This window comes from Bombina bombina, chromosome 10 (assembly GCF_027579735.1).
Source record: "Bombina bombina isolate aBomBom1 chromosome 10, aBomBom1.pri, whole genome shotgun sequence".
NCBI lineage: Eukaryota > Metazoa > Chordata > Amphibia > Anura > Bombinatoridae > Bombina > Bombina bombina.
In genome coordinates, this window is record NC_069508.1 from 56141385 (window position 1) to 56161846 (window position 20462).

The 20462-nt window shown below is 36.1% G+C and overlaps 1 long non-coding RNA gene across 1 annotated transcript; it reads right to left on the reverse strand.

Moving 5' to 3' along the window:
• Window positions 1-1180: 1180 nt before the first annotated feature.
• LOC128641207 (uncharacterized) lies at window positions 1181-2338 on the reverse strand. The gene is made up of 3 exons (XR_008399455.1): window positions 2250-2338; window positions 1370-1672; window positions 1181-1278 (listed from the first exon to the last, which is right to left on the reverse strand). It is a non-coding gene; the product is annotated as an uncharacterized LOC128641207 (long non-coding RNA).
• Between the last annotated feature and the right edge of the window lie 18124 nt (window positions 2339-20462).

The following is a 20462-nucleotide window of genomic DNA, read 5'->3' on the forward strand; positions in this document are numbered from 1 at the left end:
TATCTCTTGAAGTATGTCATATTAAGCACTTATGTATTTTGGTTAATAGTCTAAATATTGCAAATGTATTATCTGCTTTAGCAGACATGACATTACATATATTTTATAAATATTAGTACTATGACACATTATAACTTTAATGTGTCATCGTTTTGTATTGAATAAATATGATTTTCACATTGAAAATTACATTTGAATGAGGGTAAATCTGTAATAATAAAACTCATCTTCATGATAAAAAGATTTTTTCCTTTGACTTATTTTTCTATATTATTTTCTATGAGGTAACCATGCCATTCAAGTGTGCAATCTCAGGGGATTGTATGTATTGATAATGTATCTTTATTTTAAGGATTATATTATATCTGGATTTGTCTCTTTGAAATGAGCATCTGATATATTTCTTAAAGGGGATAGCCTATTAAAAATAAAACTCAGGAATTAGAGCATGCAGTATTTATATACTTAAATATGTAATCCTATAATCTATTTAACTTAATTATCATCTGTAATTTAATAAAACAGGAATGTTATCTTAGGAATCTACCCATTTTGAATCTGCACATGGGGAGCGCTTGATGATTGTTGTCTAAATGTAGGCAACAATCAGCAAGTGCACCACAGGTGATGAGCATTAAATGGAATGGCTCCTAAACTTAAATACATGATTGAAATAAGAAACATAAAAGGATTAAATTGATTATGAGTACATATGTAAGTTGATTGGAATTGAATGATTTATCTGGTTCATTAATGTTTTATTGTGAACACACTCTTCCTTTTTTTTTTAAAGTGACATAAATTCCATTATTTTGCTAAAACATATATATTTAAAAGCAAATCTAATATATTTATATTCTTTATATTTCTTAATATTCTTAGTATCCTTTGATTATAGTTTTATTTCGGTAAGATCAGGAGCAGCATAGAACCTATGTTGGAGCTGTTTATTGTTGCCAACATACAGTATATATCCTGTCTGTCATTGGTTCACCCATGTACTCAATTTTATTAACCAGGAGTGCATAGCTGCTCTTTAAATAATTATACCAAGAGAACAAAGTCATATTTGGAATATAATTAAAATGATATTTTAGATAATTATGTTATACATAAATCATAAGATGAATGCATTGATTAGTACATAGCTGGAAATAAAGAAACATTCACCATGACTATATTTGAGTAAAGTATACATTTATTTAGGGAAAATGTGGGTAAATATAGGGATGAGGAGAGAGGGAGGGGAGTGGTATTCCATTTCTGAGAATCTTCAATCTGTAAAACATTAAAAGAAACAAATGTGTATTATTAAAAAAACATAATCATAAATAACTAAAAGGTCTCATTACAATACTATTAAAAATACCTGAAAAGAATTCTTGAATAGTTGCAGATCTCTCCAAATGGGCATTGAGGGGTTGGGGATGATTAATTACATCAGGCTCAAAGATTTCACCTGGGGGCTGTGGTTGTTGGAAGTAAGTCGTTCAACATCCCATGCTCCTGTGCCATGTTGTGTAGACAGCAACATGCCACTATGATTTTAATAGCTTTTTCCGGACTGAATTGGAGATCCCCCCCTGATCTGTCCAGGCAGCGAAAGCGCATTTTTAGAACACCAAACAGTCGTTCTATTATAGCACGTGTTCGGATATGTGCTTCATTATATCTGTATTAAAAGAACAAGAAATATGATTATAATATATAATGTGAAGACAAATCAAATACTAATGAGCTAACTACATTCCTGGTTTGATCTTATAAATCTTTAAACCTTTTTATATATATATAAATATATTTATATTGAAGCAGAGAGATTTATAAATGCTTCACTGATAATAGATGATTTGTATTTTGACTGTCCCTTTAAAGGCACTCAGTACAACATTGTTATGTCTGTGATAGTGATATATACACACACACACAAGATAATCAAGCAACAAATGTATGTGCACAAACACAGATATATAGCTTAATAAAGGGGCAGGAGCCCCGAAACGTTGCTCAATAAAGGTGCTGTTGCTCCACATAGAGTGCTACCTGTGTGTTCTATTTCATTACATTTACTGGGACTTTGGAAAAGGAGGTCCTCCAGGTTTGCACCTACATTCACCCAAGAGTGATTTAAAGGGACATTCCTATGAAGTGTGTACTGGTCCTACTTTTCTACAGATTATAGTGAGCATTTTGCAAGGCACAATCAATATTTCTGACACACATGAGCAGAAAATAAATATATATTTTACCTTAATTCAGCAGGCCCAACAACCTGGTTCTCTTTCAATGGTGTCCAAATCCATTTTTTAAGAGGATATGCAGAATCTGCTAAAATATGAATGCATAGATATACAGTATATATATATATATAGATATAGATATAGATAGATAGATAAACACACATCTTTCCATAAAGCAATGTATGGCATAAAATAATGTTATGCATATGTCTTACTATGACATAGTTAATATATATCTTTTAAATGATTAACAATTTATTTATTTAATCAATTTCACCCCCTTAGACACATACATAAAGGATTATAAAGCAATGAAACAATAAAATGTCAAAATATTGAACACATGAAGGCATCATAATATATACATAAACACTTACCGAGGAGATGTCCTTCAGGCATTGATTTGTCTCAAACAATCTCCACACACCAGAATTCCTGAGGATGTAGGCATCATGGCTACTTCCTGGAACCCTGCCACAACATTTAATATGCGCATGTTTGCATCACATATAATCTGCACATTTAAGGAGTGGAAGTGTTTCCTATTTCTAAATATTATCTCCCTGCGCACAGGGGGTCTTAGGGCAATATGAGTGCAGTCAATGGCCCCAAGGACATTGGGTATGCCACCTAAAAGAAAAAAGTCCCTCTTAACATCACGCCAACCTCTGGGTGATGTGGGGAAAAAAAATAAATTTTCTGCAATTATCATAAAGTCCATCAATAACTTTTGAAAAGATGCTTAGAAAGAGTGGACTTATGCACCCCAGTTACAATGCCCCCTGTCACCTGAAAGGATCCAGAAGCCAAAAAATGAAGTGCCCCTAGTAGTTTGGTCATTCCAGGGACAGCCCTGCTTGAATAGCCCTGGCTTTCCAGCCTATCTTGCAACAGGGCATATAACTGATATATTTTCTCCCTGTTGAGCCTGAAACTTTCAAACACCTGCTGCTCATTCAGGGTTTCTATATCCAGCCTCACTCTGGGGATGTCAGGCCTACGCTGTCTAACTTCAGCATTGTCAGCTTCTCTCTCACCCTGCATTTTGAAATATCTGTTCTGAGGTTAGGCTAGGTGTGGTCTTTTTTTTATAGCTGTGTGTTGCTTGTTAACATATGTGAAACTGGTGATTGCAATGAATAACATGGGGGGGAGGGCTTATCTTCATCTCATCTAATCCTATATTTAATGAACAGTTTGAAAGTATATACTTACTCATGACTTTTATTTTTGATATGAACTATAATTTCAACATATATGTTGTTACATATCGGAAATTCAAAGACACTGAATGTAATTATTATATTTTTCAATTTAAATATATCCAGCCTTTATCATAACAGTTAAAAGTAATTATTAAAATTATATGATTTATATAGGTCAAATATATATATACAATTATCATACATATATACATGTAGGAGAAGATTATTATTAGAATAAAATTATATTTCTATACTGTAATTTTTTTTGATTTTCAATTTCAATGAGAAACAGGCCTCAAAAAGCTCTTTTTTCCTCTTTACACCTAGTTGAGCTGGGGTAATATGTCTCAATGTATCGACAGCCTCCGACAGTGTATTAACGGTTAGCGCTTTCAATGGAAACCTGGTATAATTTATCGATTAACGGCTTATATTACTTTCTATGGGACGCGAAAATCTTTTCGGCAGCCGAAGTCCGGAAGCCGATATTAAGGTATAACGCGCCATTGGAAACAGTCGTTAAACGCTATTGCTTTCGACAGCATATTTAACGGTTTGCGAGTGCACGCAAACTGAATTACGACTCAATGGAAGTGAGGCCATAGTCTGGGCATAGAGTGCTACCCAAGCATTTTTCTTTCAGGGATTCTGAATCCCAATGGTCTGTGGATGTTCAAGTAACCAATGCTAGCACCACTTTTCACAATACAAATGTGTAAGGATACTGACTCAATAAGTATCTAAAAAAACTCAAGATAAGTGAGAAGTTTGCCTTAATAGTGCCCTTGTTATCTTGTGTGGGGAATATCGTGTTAGAAAGTGTTTGACGTGTTTCAGCTGTAATCATAGGCTATGAATATGGGTTTACTGCAGAAACGTGTCAGACATTCTCTATTAAGATGTCTGCAGTGGTCTGATCTATGGACTGTTTATATATATATGATTAATTGATTGAATAAAGCTTATTTGTTAATGTAGCGCTTTTGACTCAGCTACCGTTCTTCCTTTGTCTTTGTGCGCATTAAGTTTTGAGAAAACCCTTTTGGAAATGGATACAGTATAACTGTTTCTTATAATTTTAATTTGTTTTTCATGTAACTAGATTTTCCTTATATAAGGTTTATTAATTTGAGCGGCTTTACTAATTAAAACATTGACTCTTATAAAGCTGAGAAAAAAATATGAAGACAAAAAAACCAACACACAAGACCCTATCAGCCAGAATAAAAATTGTGCGATACAGCTATACAGATGAAAAATTGGCCTTTGCGCTTGGAATGGCAGGTCACCCGTATTACAAGTTGCGGCGGTACGGCTATACCGCTAGCATTTCAGCCTATACCCGCAACTCTCCATTCCACACTCAAAAAATGGCTTTTGAGTGTGGAATTTTCAGGGTCACTAGTATACAGGTTGTGCGGTCAGGCTATTCTTCTAGAGTTATACCTCCACGATACATTCCGCTATCAAAGACCAGTAGTTATAGATTTTAAGAAACAAAAATGTTTCACAACACTCATAACAAAAATGTTACAAAGTACACTAACACCCATAAACTAACTAGTAACCCCTAAACCACCACCCCCCCCCGCATCACAAATACTTTAATTAAACGTATTAACCCCTAATCCACTGCCCACCCACATCGCCAACACTAAATTAAAGTATTAACCCCTAAAACTGCCGACCCCCCCCCATGCAAATACTAAAAAAAATTATTAACCCCTAAACTGCCGGTCCCCCACATTGCGACACACTAAATTAAACTATTAACCCCTAAACCACTAACTTTAAACTTACTTGTAAAATATAAAAAACCTAAGCTAGCCATTGCCACTAAAAGGGCATTTGTATGGGCATTTAGCTTTTTTGCTGCCCATAAAAAAATAAAAAATAACCTAATCTTAAAAAAAAACAGCCTAAAAAAAAACAAAACAAAAAAAACAGCCTATAAAAAAAAAACAAAAAAAAAAAAAAACAGCCTATAAAAATCAAACAAAAAAAAAACAGCCTAAAAAAAACAAAACAAAAAAAAAAACCTAACACTAACCCCAAAAAATGTACTGACAATTCCTGAAGGAGTCTGGACATCGATCTTCATCCAGGCGGCAACATCTTCACTTATCGTGGGGGCATCTTCTATCTTCATCCCGGTGGCAGCTGTGGCAGCGCGTAGTTGAGCAGTAACGGCGGCGGCGACAACGACATCCAGCGTGGAGGCTCCTCTTCATGTGACCTCAGCCGCACACTGAAGACTGAATGCAAGGTACCCCTTTTATATTTGAAGTACCTTGCATTTCTATCGGCTGAAATATTCAAATCAGCCATTAGGATAAGTGTGCTGCTGAAATCCTATTGGCTGTTAGGGGGTACTTTGTAATTTTTTTATGTAAAAGAGCTGATTACTTCAGGGCAATGACCTACAAAAGCCCTTTTAAGGGCTATTAATAGTTTATTGCTAGATTAGGGGGTGTTTTTATTTTGGAGTCTTTTTTTGTTTTTATAGGGGTATTAGATTAGGTTTAATTTTTATTATTTTGGATATTTTCATTTATAATTTTTGTAATCAGATTTTTTTTTATTTTTCGTAAAAAAATTTTTGTAATGTTAGGTTTTATTATTTTTCGTAGTGTTAGGATTTTTTAATTTTGTAACTTAGGTTTTTAATTTTTCATTTATTTTAGTTTTTTAAAATAGTTATATTTGGTTTATTTATAGTTTAAGCTTAGGTTTTTTTATTTCACAGGTAAGTTTTTTTTTTATTTAAAGGTAGTAATGTAATTTTAATTTAAAGTTAGAGTGTTTTAGGTTTAGGGGTTAATAGTTTATTTAGTGTGTTGCAATGTGGGGGGACGGTGGTTTAGGGGTTAATAGGTTTAGTTTAGTATTTGCGACGTGGGGGGCTGGCGTTTAGGGGTTAATACATTTATTTAGGTGTTAGCGATGCGGGTGTGTGGCGGATTAAGAGTTAATCATTTTAATTAGTGTCAGCGATGTGGGGGTGTCAGATTAGGGGTCAATAGGTTTATTTAGTGTCAGTGATGTAGAGGGTTGCGACTTAAGGGTATTTAGACTACGTGTTTATGTTAGGGTGTTAGGTTTATACATAACCTTCTTGTCTCCATAGACATCAATAGGGTTATAGTGATCGCCATTCCACAATCGCAGGTGTTTAGTTTTTTTCCAACACTTTTTCTCCATTGATGTCTACTCTATTAAGGCCTAAGAAGGGGAGATAAGAAGTCATAACATGTTTTAAACCTAACCCAGGTTAACACATGGCAACACTAATTACTTTATGATACTAATTTCTTCAATATTTAAAAACTAATACTATAATGTTAATAAATGTTTTGAATACATTATTAATGTAGTAGTGTATAAGTGCTAGTGTTTAGTTTTTAATGTCCCTTTAAGGTGACCATACATCCCTTTTAAAAAGACCCTAAACACTAAATACATTTCATGCACCTCCCTCTAATCATGGGTGCCATCATTTTGGAACCTAGGTTACAGTGCAATTATCGGAAGGAGAGTTACTGCACACCTGCAAATACATCAGCACAGTAATGTAGTGAAAGATAGATTTCAACATGGCGGCAACTATGACTAGAAGGAAGCAGGGAATAACCTCAATACTATACTTATAAAATGCATTTAGTGTTTCATGTCCCACACACATACTGCCTAATGATTCAGATAGAACATGCAATTTATTTGACTTTCCAATTGACTTATATAATCAAATGTGTTTAATTCTCTTAGCATCCTTTGTTGAAGTAATGCACTACTGGGAGCTAGCTGGAAATTGGTGGTTGTATATATATGTCTCTTGCCGTTGGCTCACCTGATGTATTCAGCTTGGTTCTATTAGTGCACTGCTGCTCCTGAGCCTACCTAGGTTTACTCTTCAACAAAGGATACTAACAGAACAATTACAATTTGATAATAGAATTAAAAGGGGAAATGGTTTGTAATTCCATGCTCAGTCTGAATCATGAACGAATAAGTTTCATTTACTGTTCCTTTAACTTGAGTATAGAATATAACATGTATTTTTCATAAGGGTTCACATTTAAAGTAGAGATATCTTAAAGGTGAATAAAAGTAAAAAGTAAATTTTTATCTTTTATATAAAGAGTACATTTTTGTCTAACTTTCCAATTGACTTCTCGATAAAACTAACCTCTTTTTCTTGGTGTTCTTTGTTGAATATTATCTGCTTTCCCACTGAGTTAGGCTCAAGAGAGCTTGCGTGTCTCTTGAGCACTCACTATATAAACATTGCTTCAAACATTGTTACAACCATATACCATTGTTATGTCCTGGGGCTGAATAAAGCGCAAACTATGTCTCACTATATTACTAAAAAAGGGAACTGACGTGTGAGAATGATGTAGAATAATAACAGTTTATTATGAAATTAGTGCAATACCACAATCTAAGCAGTGATTACAGTACAGTAGAACAAGGCAGTAATTAAACTTATAAACACATACTTATCTTTGGGTCCATGCTGTAATCTCTCCAAGCAGGACTCTCCAAACCCCCTTAGCAATTCTAATAATTGAACAATGTTAAAACAGGCGTGTCTAGCATTTTAGCAAAATGAGAGTTTTTCTCATAACAATCACATATTTCCACACTAGCCTAGCATTATCTGTCTCATAGAATTTTACATCCAACTCTTTCTAGATGAGTGCTACTATGAGAACAGAAAGAGAATACAAGCATAACTTATTTCTTGTGAGTGGATTCATGAAAAGTTTTCCAATCCCTTACAACCATATATCGCTCAAGACACACATGGGCTTCTGGGCTTATCTCTGTAGTGACATAATTTAGAGTTTTATCCCTGGAATATTCACATAGCCATTTCTTAAAGACATTTTAAAATACAAGGCCTCTTTAATGTAGGAAATCCCCCCCCCCCCCCCCCAAGATACACCTTTGTAGACTAGACAATACTTTTGGATACTCCCATATAACCTTCAAATGAAATATAATAGACCTTGGACAGAGAGACAAATAACACATAAGAGAATTTGACTAAGCATTCTACCTTCTTTTCTAGGAATACATTCTCTGTGATTCTTATATTTAGTTATTAGTGTTGCACAAATTAAGTTTATGATCGCTAGAGTTGCCCTGTAGAAATCAGACCGATTTGTTGTAAATATATGTGTAAATATACCTGTATATATTCATCTTATCTCAACATATATCTTTTTATTCTTAATAAACTCTTTGCAAAATTATAGAGGTCCTTTCTAACCTTACCTTTAGTGTAGCCTTCTCTTGGGCATTCTCTGCCCCATTACCACTTTCTGTTGGGGTACCACAAGGCTCTGTCCTTGGTCCCCTTCTCTTCTCAATCTACACGTCTTCATTAGGTTCCTTAATAAAGTTTCTTAGGTATCAATATCATTTGTATGCTGATAAAATAAATCTACCTTTCTGCACCAGATCTAACTCCCTCCCTGCTAACCCATGTCACAAACTGTCTTTCTCATATCTCATCCTGGATGTCCTCTCACTACCTTAAGCTAAATCTCGCCAAAACTGAGCTATTTTTTTTCTCCCCCTTCTTCCAAAATCTCCAACCCCATTTCATTATAACTATTGATAACTCCATCATTACACCTACCCCACATGCCCGATGTCTTGGGGTCACACTTGACTTAGATCTTTCTTTCACTCCTCACATTCAGTCCTTGGCTAAAGCCTGCCTCATCCACCTTAAAAACAGCTCTAACATTAGACATTTAGTTACACAAGACACAACTAAGATTAGAATCCACTCTCTCGTCCTTTCCCACCTCGACTACTGCAACTCCATCCTCTCTGGTATCCCTAGCTTCCACCTAGCTCCTTTGCAATCCATAATGAATGCCTTTGCCAGGCTCATCTTCCTTACACATTGTTCTTCATCTGCTGCACCTCTCTGCCAATCCCTTCACTGGCTTCCTCTTGCCTCCAGGATTAAACACAAAATTCTGACTCTGACATACAAAGCCCTCAACTGCTCTGCTCCCCCCTCTATCTCAGACCTCGTCTCCAGATACTCTCCTGTCCCCTTCGCTCTGCTCACGATCTCCTCCTCTCCTCCTCTCTTGTTACCTCCTCACATTCCCATTTACATGGCTTCTCCAGACTGGCTCCCATCTTTTGGAACTCTCTGAGTTGCTCCACAAGACTTTCCTCTAGTTTTGTAAGATTCAAGCGTTCCCTAAAGACTCTACTATTCAGGGATGAAAACATCCTACACTAACCTTTCCTAATTCCATTTCTATCCCCTTGAACCCCTTAGCATGTAACCCTATTAGCCTAGCTGTTTTTAGATTACCTTCATAAGAGCCGACTACAACAGTGCAACTTTTAGCAGAGCCCTCTACCAATTTAATCCCTATAAATGTTATCTTGTATACCGCCTATGTTTATAGCACTTTGGAATCTGTTGCCGCTCTACAAATACCTGATAATAATAATAACTTTCAGTATTTATTTTACTTAGTTGTAATAACTTAGTTATGGTTTAGTGGTTTTTAACCATAAATGTAATCATTATATTTAGTTAGCAAAGACATCAGATACAAAACCACAAACTATATTTGAATCATTAAAGTTTAACTTTTTTACTTCCTTATCTCTTAAAGGTGAACATACATCCTCAATCTAAGGGTCCATTATATAAAGCTGTCCACTCTGGGAAGATTATCTGAGAAGACTTATTAGCACTGTAAGGAACCTCTAATCTTTTAGAAATAAGGCAAATTGTATCTTCAGATTTGTTTCTCGCTATGCAGGGAAGTTTTTGAGGAGGCCCAAAGTATAAAATAAATAAAAGTTTTTAAGATTATTTTAACGAATAAGTAAATTATCTACTTCTCTGAAATCTCATTTTCTAAAAAAAATGAAAGCAGAAGATACTACATACACTTGTCTTTTTTATTGCTTTTTTCCCATGTGGAATACAAGGTTAAAAAATGTTTTACTGGGGGGGCGGAGCCAACTACCAAGGAAGCCAGACGTGTGTGCATGGAGCTCCTGGAACTAATATGCCTCTAATCTTATTTATTAACCCTTGGGACCAATTCTTTTGCACCTTTAGGACATCTATTGATTTCTCATAGCCCTACAAGACCTTGCAAGTGCCTAGGAGGTTTTTTTCTAGCTTTTCAGAAGCTTTACATCAATATGGCTAAGATGGAGGCCCTGATCTACTGGGCAGAGGATGTGGCGCAGCTCCTATACGAACACTTCGTCCAAAATGGAAGCAGCACTTCTTGAATATTGCGCTACAACTCCTCACTCCTGAACATGTCGCCCTCAGCTGGACTTGTGCTATACGTAGCTGTAAACCAGAGTACTGCCAATGACACACTAGCTCATGGGTTACTGCGTCACCTGCCCGACTCACGTCCAGCATAGCCGAGCCGATCTGCCAACACTCCGGAGATCAAGCTGCTAGAGAGCCTCACTACATACCGGAGGCAAACAGAAGTGACTATCTGACTGACCCACTTGGATCCCTGGGCTGCCTGACGAGACGCGAGTCTCTAGAAATATTCAGCCCTCGCTCCTAAAGTTACCTGCAGCTGCGGGGCTGTGGGTCATATTGCTGAACGCGACCTTGTTTGTGGGACTTCAGTGAAATCATTTGCAGCTCCTCTCCTGCTGTGTTTCTTCAGAGGCCTTAACGATGTTGCAGTAAACATCGATATTTCTCCCCACAACCTTCAGGTGTCCCCACAATCAACGTGAGGGAGACCGGGGGAGTCTTCCTGCTTCATTTTAAGACCGGAGTGGGTTAGATTTGGATGAGCCTTATGGTGACAGTATACTTCTACTTGTTTGAACTGAATCTCTGTTGAAGCCAGCACTGATCTATACCTCCTTTGTTGCAGAGACTAATGCTTCCTCTCTCATACTGTCGCAAATTCTGTGTGTTCCAGTGATGGCTACTTCTCATAAAATTTTACATATAGCTTAGAGTTAGCTGATTTTGAAGAAATAGATGTTTACTACACCGTTTGCAAAACCTAGCCATCCTGGGAGCACGCTGTACAGTCTACTTAAAAATTTAGATATTTTGACCTAGTAACAGTTCTACTGGTATGGAGATCATGCATGCCTTTACATTTTAGCCTGTTTTAGTATGTAGCCTGCACGACCCTGAGACACTTTTGTGGCTTAGCCACTACATTATCTACATATTAAGTTTTTGTGTTATGTCGTGCTATATTTACCCTACCTTTATCCTTTGCAAGGAAGCCTTGTTGTGTCTATATATCGTCCTTTTTTTTTTTTTTTTTTTTTGTACCTACCTTGACGCTAATAGAATCTAGATTCACTGTTATTTTAATATGTCTATCCTAGCAGCTAAATTTATATTTGGACATGGAAATACCGTGCTTGTCCTACTATGAAGCAGGATAATGCTACTGAAAATAGACAGTATATTAGTTATGGACAGTTCCTCATCGCATTTATATCTGTTATGCTTATAAGTTGGTTTACTGTTGATGTTTGACTTAGCACTCTAGGGTATATTGCTGCCCAGTTGTGTCCCTATATAGCTTGGGGTTTATAGTCTTATGATATATGGGCGCCAATTGTCTGTTTACTAAAATGTCATGATCGCACTATCCTACATATAATGCTCCATTGTTCTTTAAATATCAACATTTAGAGGTTTAACGCATAGCCATTTCTTCTACTCAGTGATTTCACTCCTCCATATTGTTGTTATTACCAAGCCTAATAAGGGCTTTCTATCTGTTATGCAATACACCCCTAATATTAATGCTGTTAAATCTTACTGTTAGTGTGCACATATATTTAGGATGCTTATATATTTCTGTTCTTTAGAAGAGCTGGCTGGAGTTGAGCAGGCTCCCTGCTGTGGGGTATAGGGCCCGTACCCTGCAGCTTGTCTCCTAACTTCACTCTGAGACTACATTACCATGCTAGGAGGGAGCTATAGCCCTGAATTGCATCCTGAAGCTACACATAACTTGACTCTACCAATCTGTACGCAGACATGACATAACTACACCAATATATATGGTTTTAGAACAGACAATGACAATTTTAACAGCGCTGGAGATGAATGCCAAAGTCTCTTTTTCACTCTGAAGCAACACTAACTCATTTTTAAGGAAACATCAGCCTTCTATTTATTTCCCAAGTCTACATATGTCATGCTTTCATCTAACTGTACACTGATATGGCACCATAAACCCATTAGTATCTTTTGTTTGTGAGGGACTTGAGAGATTTTTTTTTTTTTTTTTTTTTTTTAACCTTTGTCCTACATAACTAGTTCTATGCTTCCTTCTCTTCAAGCGTATGTCACATAGTTAAGCTCACTCCCAAGTAAACCCTACTACACCCCAATTATATTTAGCTCTTACTTTCTTGAATTACCCCTACTAATTGTGCCGCAACTATCTTACAACCTCCCCCCCCCCCCTAAGGTAAAGAGTCTCCCGATACTAGGAGAACTAACAGTGCGGTCTCTCTTGCCTATACCGCAACTCTTTCTGCTCCCCTAGCAGCTTACTCTCCTTTATTCATTACGGTATATATTAGGATCTATTTTCCTCTACTCAGATCAGCAGGTCTGATCTTCAGTCCCTATCATCTAAGCCCTCAACTTTTAAATCAGTTTTTTTTTTAGGGACTCCTCCTTAAAGACCACATAAAGCATAGAGAATTGAGCAAAAGCCTAAACAGCTTCTACTTGTTAATCCGAAGACTATATCATAGATCCCAACAATTGCTAGGGGGAGTTTACATTACAATTACTATCTCATCCTACTATTTTATTATAGCTTCATTACATCCTACACTACATATTATAACTCGCAAGCTTTTCTTTAGCCCCATGGATTACTTAACCTACACACTATTCGTATTAGTATGAGATAAAATTATAAAAAAACTGAGGGTTATTAACGAGATCCACAAGTGGTTCTCCTTCGTTTGCACATGCCTTCTTTTATCTTAATGCTTGTGATGGTCCAAGAGTGGCCTAGGATTTTAATTTAAAAGGCAATCTCACTGTTTGGCAATCTATGTATCTCATGGTTGCATGATATGTCAATTGTTATACTTACGTTTATTTCCTGTGTTTTGTCTTTTCATTCTGGTAACACTAACCTTACTGTATGTTACATGCAATGCAAGAACCTGTTTTTATGACTATTGTATGCCTTTGAATATTCCTTAATAAAAAATAAAAAAAAATAAAAAAATGTTTTACTTAGAAAATACTTTTATATTAAAATGAGATGTTTATGGCCTCTCACTTGAGATTGGTTACAAAAAGACAACTGCAAGAGGTGAAAAATTAATTTAGTCAGAAAGATTATTTCAGATTTTTTCAAACATTCGGTTCGGCCAAATTTCATCCATGCATGGAAATTTGTTTGGACGAATATTGGATTCAGATTTTTTACCGTTATTATCCAATGGGAACATCCAATTTAGACAGTTTATATTAAATAGATCTGACATTTGGACACTTAAAAACATAATTTATGGAAGAACTTACCCGATAAATTAAATTATTTCATATTGGCAAGAGTTCATGAGCTAGTGACGTATGGGAAATATATTCCTACCAGGAGGGGGCCAAAGTTTTCCCAAACCTCAAATGCCTATTAATACACCTACCACCACACCCACAACTCAGTTTAACGAATAGCCAAGTAGTGAGGTGATAACAAAAAGGAGTAAAAAAGCATTACAAAAATAGAACTGAAAATATAATTGTGCTTTTCTACAAAAAAAACACATAACCCCATAAAAAGGGTGGGCCTCATGGACTCTTACCAATATGAATAGAAATGAATTTATCAGGTAAGTTCTTACATAAATTATGTTTTCTTTAATGTAATTGGCAAGAGTCCATGAGCTAGCGACGTATGGGATAGAAATACCCAAGATGTGGAAGTTCACAGAAGAGTCACTAGAGAGGGAGGGATAAAATAACAACAGCTATTTCCAACTGAGAAATTAAATCCACACAATAAGTAAGTTTTTCTTAAAAAACTTAAATCAAAAGCAGTAGAATCAAACTGAGACAGCTGCCTGAAGAACTTTTTCTTCCAAAAGACTGCTTCAGAAGAAGCAACATACATCAAAATGGTAAAAATAAGAAAAGTATGCAAAGAAGAACCAATTACTGATTTGCAAATTTGATCAACAAAGCTTCATTCTGAAAACGTCCAAGAAATGGCAACTGAACTTAGTAGCATGAGCTTTAAATCTCTGAGGCAGAGCCTGCCCTGCCTCCAAATAAGCCTTGAAAAACAAAAGCTTTAACCAGGATGCCAAAGAAATGGCAGAGGCTTCCTAACCTTTTCTGGAACCAGAAAAACAACAAATAGACTAGAAGTCTTTTGAAATCCTAGAAAACTCGATATAGAAATATAAAGCTCTTACCACATCCAAAGGATGTAAGGAACTCTCAAAGAATTCTTGAAGGATTAGACACAAAGAAGGAAAAACAATTTCTCTACTAATTTTGTTCAAATTCACACCTAGGAAAAAAAGAAGTCCACAAAACAACTTATCTAGATGAAAAAAATCAGATTAGGAGACACACAAGAGAGAGCTGATAATCAAAAACTTGTGTAGCAGAAGAGATAGTCAAAAGAAACAACACTTTCAAGAAAGTAGATAACCTTCAAATAAAATATAGGCTCAAAAGAGAAGAGCCTGCAACATCTTTAAACCAAATAAGTGTAAAGATTTAGTAGAGAGTGAGGATGGATCACAACTGCAGAGTATGCAAAATAAATGATTTGTATCACTTTTGGCAAATGGACTATTGAACAGCATAGACCAAGCTGCTTTCAGTGAAGTTGTTATTCTCAAGTAATTGAATTGCAGATCAGAAACTTGTCTGGCAACTAATGATGTAAATCAAAAATGCTGTTGAACGTCACAGCAATAGTATAAACATAAACAAAGGCCTGGATCAGAAGAAATGTAAAAAATAAAACAATTTCTTAGTAACAAACTTTAGTGTTCAGCTAGCTCCCAGTATGATAAATCTTGATAAAGAACAAGCAGAGTTCCAGAAAGCAGGTAGTGTTGCTATTAGTGCTGGTAGTAAGATATACAGTTCGTGTGAAGTGTAACTCTCCAGTTTTTAGACACTGTAGTTAGTTTGTCACAGAATGGTATACACATGTGCTGATAGTCTTGCGGTCAGTAGAGCAGGCAGGGGAAAAGCAAAGTTCAAGGTTTATTTGTACAGCAACAGCTTAAAGTAACTACAGTGCTTACCCCCCAGTCACCGGATGGTGTGTAATAGAAGCAGAATTAATTCTGAGAGGTCCTTGTACTTAGTCCGTGAGAGGTTGTTTGTAGATGAGTTGCACTGTTTTGCATGTGGAAGAGAGGTTGAAGGTCCGGTGTGTGAAAAATGCTTCAGTGGCTCAAATGAGATAGCAACTCAGAGAGAGAAGGCAGCAAACACACTGCAGTATGAAATAAGTCTCTGTTGAAGCGTGCACGCTAAAAAGAAAAACTTCGCCTCTGTAAAACTTTCTGTAGGCAAAAATGAGCATATGAACCGGCAGTAAAAATAAGTAATCCCAAGGTAGTAGCTGGTTCAGAAATTGGAAGAAAAGCAGACTGGTTTGTTTTCAGGAAAAACACACAGCAATTGGAAAACAGACACACTTCAGAGCTAGTCTAGAAACGTAATAATTAAGCACCTGTCTGCAGTCAGCTGATGCCTTAAGGTACAGGTAAGGCTGAAGTCAGGGTGAATGGAAAGGCATAGGTAAACATGGAGCGGAATCCAAACATAAAGGTGAATGGGAAAGGCATAGGTTAAAACATGAAGCGGAATCCTTACAATAAGACTCTAAAAAAGGATACATTAATAAATTAACAGGCTTGATACCACCAATAGCCTGAACAAAACAGTGAATATCAGGAAGTTAAAATATCTTTCTAGGAAATAAAACAGAAAGAACAGAGATGTGTCCCTTTATATAAATTTGCAGAGAAACTTATCCAAAACCATCCTGAAACAAACTGTAAAATCCTAGGAATTCTAAAAGAATGCCAAAAGAATTTATGAGAAGAACATCATAAAATATAGGTTTTCCAAACCTGATAATACATGTTCCTTGAAACAGACTTATAAGCCTGCAACATAGTGATAAAAACTGAGTCAGAGAAACCTCTGACTAAACACTAATCAATTTCCATACCATCAAATTAGTAATTTGAGATCCAGATGGAAAAATAGCCCCTAAAACAAGAGGGCTGGCCAAAGAGAAAGTGGCCGAAGGGATGGCAACTTGGACATCTAAACAAGATCCACATACCAAACCTGTGAGGCCATGCTGATGCCAATCAGAAACACATGAGACTGTTCCAATATGATCTTGGAAATCACCCTTGGAAGAAAAAAAACAGATGAAGTCAGGTTGCAAAACCAAGACACTGCTAATGCATCCACCATTTCTGCCTGAGTATCCCTGGACCTGAAAAGGTTACCTGGAAAATTGAGAAAAACATCTGTATAGAGATACCACTCTCCCAAGATGTAAACTGACGGCTGAGATAATCCACCCCCCAAATGTCTAAACTCTGAGATAAAAAAAATCGTAGAAAAAGACAGGAGGTGAATTCCATCTAAGAACATATTCAAGATACTTCTTAATTGCTTAAGGAACATTGAGTCCCTGTTTGTTGATTGACATATGCCACAGTTGTGATATTGTCTGTTTGAAAGCAAAAAATGAAAAAGTTCTCTCCTAAAAGAGGTCAAACCTGAAAGAACTCTAAAAAATTGCACAGAGTTCTAAAATATCTATTGGAAACCTTGCCTCTTAAAGTTTGCAAACCCCTTGTGCTGTCAGAGACCCTCAGACAGCTCCCCAACCTGTAAGACTTGCATCCATTAAGAATACAGTCCAGGAAGGACAAACAAAAGGAGGCCCCCTGAATAAAACGATGAGAGACTAATCACCAAAACAGAGAGAGTAGAGTGTTAGGATTTAAAAATATCAACTGATATCTAAAAACAATCCCTGTATCATTGATTCAGTATGCAAAGCAAAGACCTAAAACTTCCATGCACATAGCAACTGAAAGAAATGTTCTAGACTGTAATTTAGACAGGTTAACGCCAATTACAATTGACTTTTGTCCGATGAAGACATGAACACAGAATCCATCTAGAAATCCAAAAAGAAGTGACCCTTGTCTGAGGAATCATGAAACTCTTTGGTAAATGAAATCCTCTAACCATGTCTTGAAGAAACAAAAGATTCATGAGGAATTCCAAAAAAAGAAAAGTCCATATATTTAGATACTGCTCTTTCATATGTATGTATTGGGTACTTGTAAAGCACCCGTAATCACCCGTAAAGGACTCAAGACACTGCTCATTAATCAACCTCGGAAGGATGAAAGGCTGAATGGACCTCGCCAGGAACCGAACCTGCAACCCTCAGGTTGCTACAGAGCTCAGCCACAGTGCATTAGCATGCTGAGCTATCTGTCCAGCTTTAATTAAAAAAAAAAAGTTTAAGCTAATTACCAAGATAACCATCTAAATAAGGAAGCACCACAATACCCTACTGTCTGAAAACAGAAAGAAGAGCAATAAGAACCTTTGAAAAGATTCATAAAGCTGTCGCTAGACCCAAATGGAAAAGCAACAAATTGGTAAAGCTTATCTATAAGGAAAATCTCAGAATCCTCAAGTGGTCTGAATGAAATAAAACGACCTTGCAGAACAAAAAGGCATAATAGTCCTTATAATCACCAACTTAAAAGTTGAGACTCTAACAAAACAATATAAAAGTCTTCAGATCCAAGATTGGACTGAATAAACCTTTCGTCTTTGGGGACAAAGAATAGAATTGAATAGAAACCCAAACCCTGTCCCTGCTAAAAGAACTGGTATAATCACTCCTGAAAAAAAAATTCACACGAGTGTACTAGAAAGAAAAATTCTTCCCATAGGAAGGTCTCATTCTAAAAATCTATTCAAACCCTAAGAATAATATAGATGTTGGACTGAGTTCATCCCAAAAACAATTTAATCTGCTCCCCACCAGAAGGACTGGTTTGAGAACCGCACCTTTATTCAGTCTAATAACTAGAAAATATTTAGCATTTTTCTCCCAGAAGGATACAAAAAATGCTTTTTTTTAGCAGCTGATAAAAACAGTTGTTATTATTACCCAAATAAATGTTACACAACAAATTGGGATGTATTAACCCTGCCGGGAAATGAATCTATGACTCTTGGATCTAGAACAAGCATTTGTAGTCAGGACATTCACCAAGCTGATCTACATCACCGGACTAAAAGTAGGGCAGAAAAAAACTCTACACCTCCAGAAATAGTGGAAATAATAGAAATCAAACAAATTACTATCCTAACAAGATAGAGATAATAAAATATTTTTGAAATCATTAATAATAGATATAGTAAACATAATTAAATGAATACATCTAAAGTAACAGAGTTATATACTTGAGAATCTGAAACTGCTTATGCTAACTGTTCAACAAAGGTTGAGAGAACAGTAATGTCAGCCACAGATAAAGCTGAGCTAAAAATATAAACAGTATGTGAATATGCGCTACTAAGGTTATATTCAAATCTGAAGAATCCTGAAAATAAGTACCAATTTCCATAGAAATAGTAGTACAGTCCCAAGAGGGATTCAGAATAACCATTCTCTATAATATAATACAGATAGTATATTGAATAGGAAAAGACCTCAAGAGCAAAAATGTTAAAATCCAGATTTGAAAAGGATTATTAACATACGCCTAGATTACGGGTTCTGCGTTAGCTTTAAAAAGCAGCGTTAGGGTGTCCTAACGCTGCTTTTTACCGAACGCTGGTATTATGAGTCTGACAGGTAGAGGCTCACCGCTCACTTTTTTTCCACAACTCGAGGCTACCACAAATCCCTTTACGTCAATTACGTATCCTATCTTTTCTATGGGATTTGCCTAACGCTGGTATTACGAGTCTTGGAGAAAGTGAGCGTTAGAGCCTCTACCTCCAAGACTCCAACCGCAAAAAAAAGTCAGTAGTTAAGAGTTTTATGGGCTAACGCCGGAACATAAAGCTCCTAACTACAGTGCTACAAAGTTCACTAACACCCACAAACTACCTATTAACCCCTAAACTGAGGCCCCCCCACATCGCAAACCCTATAATAAAAATATTTAACCCCTAATCTTTCCGAGCCGGACACCGCCGCCACCTACATTATAGCTATGAACTCCTAATCTGCTGCCCCTAACATCACCGACAGCTATATTATATTTATTAACCCCTAATCTGTCCCCCCCAATGTCGCCGCCACCTACCTATACTTATTGACCCCTAATCTGCCAACCGGACATCGCCGCCACTATAATAAAAGTATTAACCCCTAAACCGCCACACTCCCGCCTTGCAAACACTATAATTAATTTTATTAACCCCTAGTCTGCCCTCCCTAACATCGCCGCCACCTACCTACAATTATTAATCCCTAATCTGCCACCCCCCAACGTCGCCGCTAACTATAATAAAGTTATTAACCCCTAAACCTAAGTCTAACCCTAACCCTAACACCCTCCTAACTTAAATATAATTTAAATAAAACAAACTAAAATTACTATCATTAAATAACTTATTCCTATTTAAAAACTAAATACTTACCTGTAAAATAAACCCCTAATATAGCTACAATATAAACTAATAGTTACATTTTAACTATTTTAGGATTTATATTTATTTTACAGGCAACTTTGTATTATTTTAACTAGGTACAATAGCTATTAAATAGACTACCTAGTTTAAATAATTACAAAATTACCTGTAAAATAAATCCTAACCTAAGTTACAAATACACCTAAAACTACACTATCAATAATTAATTAAATAAATTAATTGTTAAAAAGGACGCAAAATTGCGTACCTATTGGAAAAGTAATGTTTACAAATTGGTATCTATTTAGAAGAAGTGCC